Raw genomic sequence first — 2,770 nt, 5'->3', positions numbered from 1 at the left:
CTTCCCTTTCCTTTTCTGTTGTTGTTGAGATGGAGTCTCACTCTGTTGCCCAGGTTGGAGTGCAAAGGTGCGATCTTGGCTCACTTCAACCTCTGCCTCCTGAGTTCAAGCGATTCTCCCTCCTCAGCCTCCCGAGTAACTAGGATTACAGGAGTGTGACCCCACCCGGCTAATGTATTTTTTGTTTGTTTGTTTGTTTGTTTGTTTGTTTTTTAGTAGAGACTGGGTTGCCCCATGTTGGTCAGGCTGATCTCGAACTCCTGACCTCAGGTGATCCACCTGCCTCGGCCTCCCAAAATGCTGGGATTATAGGCGTGAGTCACTGCACCATACTACTTTCTAATGAATTATGGAACAAGTTAGAAATCCTTCAGTGTTGGAGACAAAGGTACAGAACTGGGGAAGAGGAAGCTACTCGTTGGCCCAGCCCAGAAGGCAAAACCTAAAGGAGGTGTTACTGGTATCTGATCCAGGCCTTGAAAGCTGTCCAGCCCAGAAGGCAACCTAAAGGAGGTATTACTGGTATCCGATCCAGGCCTTGGAAGCTGGTGAATTGGAAAGTATGTGTGGGGGTATGCATCTGCCAATGCAAGTGTGTGTTATTTGTATACATGTGTTATGACTAGTCTTTCATTACAAAAACTGGACCAGACCAGGTGTGGTGGCTCATGCCGGTAATCCTAGCACTTTGGGAGGCTGAGAGGTGTATTGCCTGAGCTCAGGAGTTTGAGACCAGCCTGGGCAACATGGTGAAGCCCCTTTTCTACTAAAAATACAAAAAAAAATTAGCTCAGCATGGTGACACATGCGTGTAATTTCAGCTACTCAGGAGGCTGAGGTATGAGATTTGCTTGAACCTGGGAGGCAGAAGTTGCAGTGAGCTGAGATTCCACCACTGCACTCCAGCCTGGGTGACAGAACAAGACCCTGTCTCAAAAAACAAACAAAAACTGGACCAATATTTGACTCCTTCCATAGAAAATGTCATTCCTGGCCTTTAGACTTTTTTTTTTTTTCTCACACTACGTGGTAGCTTCCTGGAGTTTTTCTTGATATTCTAGATGCCCCATATCTTCTTGGAGAGATAGGAAAGAATTCAGGAAAAGTAACTGCACAGATGACGAAGTTTGGAAGGAAAGCAGATGACTTTATCAAATGAAAATATCCCCATGTTTCTTATCTGGGTGGTGAACCTTAATAAAGGTTTGATGGGAGGTCCACTTTGAGAGGTCATTTGGGTTACTGTGGCCAGAGGGGCTGTAACCCACATAGTTCCCAAAAAAATACAGAACATGGTGGGAGAAATCATAATGTTTTAGAGCTGGGGGAACTTTTCACCTCTTTTTGACCTGGAATGATGTCATAGCTTTGCCCAGGTCCCACTTGATACAGGACTTTATCTATGTTACCTGTCAAGGCTGCAGGCCATTGAATTTCTACCTCCTGTCATGAAGAGTCCTGGATATCTTCCCCAAATTGTAAATATGCTCTGGCCTAAAGAAATGAATGAGTCAATGAATAAATGAATGAATGAATATATTTCTATGAGCTCCTTTCTTGAGTTTCTGGGGATGAGTGACGTTGTTCTGATTTGCCTGGGAAATAAGACTTTAATATCCTGAATATTGTACACTCTTATTATTAAAATGTCACCTAGATTTAAAAAAAAAATCTGCCCCTGCCATTTTCTTACCTTGCTATTTAAGTGTTGTTCTTATCAGGAAAGTGTTCGGTGAATGTGAGAAACAATAATCATGGCACATGAATGACAACTTGACTCGATAATGATTAATACCCTCAGCATGCTTATCTTCCTTTTCTTCATATAACTGTGTTCTCCATGTTGGGTTCCTGAGGTATGGGAGTCCCCTCAGTAGGAAAATATTTCCTAAAACCTGAGAATCCATTCCATTTTTGGTTGCAGGATGGTAGCTTGTATATTTCAATGTGGGGGAGGGAGAGAGACTTCATCATGTCCACAGATTTTAGCAGTAACTAAACATATGCATTTGCCTGTGATTCTCAGAGTCTGGTTTTCTTCCACAAAGGATACAAAGGCACAACTCACTTTTCCAACTAAATGAAGCAGTTTTAAGAAAAATGCATGTTGAGCTACCTAAATAAGTCCATGCTTTACTTCTGAATGATCACGCCCAAGAACAAAAGAAAGAAGAAGAAAGGACAAGAATCACACCAAGCGGTATCACAACCTTGTTTACAGATCCATCATTGAGACTGCTCTGCCAGGGAACAAAAATTTATCACCTCTCCCCACGATGGGCACACACAGGATATTGAACACAGGGTAGAATTTCTGAAAAATCAATCCTGAGCCTGAATTCACAGCATATGTGAAGTTGAGAGAACCCCTGTTTTAGCCTTTTCTTTCCTCCCTCCTTCCTTTCCTTTCTTCTTTCTTTACTTGTTTCTTTCTTTCTGGAAGATGAATGCTCTGTGGTCTTTAAATTTGTGCCTGTTTTTTCTCCAGTCCAGCAAAATTTGAGGATTGCCTGGGGCTCTCTGGGACAGGAAGATGTAATGTTGACTTTAATGAACAGATGGTATCCGGAGGAAAAAAATCTATCAGCTTTTTAAGTGTCAGAGTTTGATAGAGAATTTGCCTGTGGGGTGTCTAGGAAACTGGACAGGAGAACATGTCTTGACCTCGTGGGAAGTGGGGTTGGTATTTCAGTCTTCCCAAAGTGATCCAGCTTGGGAAGTGGGCTCTAATTTGAGGATATATATATATATATATATATATATATATATA

This window comes from Rhinopithecus bieti, unplaced genomic scaffold (assembly GCF_001698545.2).
Source record: "Rhinopithecus bieti isolate Rb0 unplaced genomic scaffold, ASM169854v2 scaffold_41913, whole genome shotgun sequence".
Lineage (NCBI taxonomy): Eukaryota > Metazoa > Chordata > Mammalia > Primates > Cercopithecidae > Rhinopithecus > Rhinopithecus bieti.
This window is presented reverse-complemented; position numbering follows the sequence as displayed.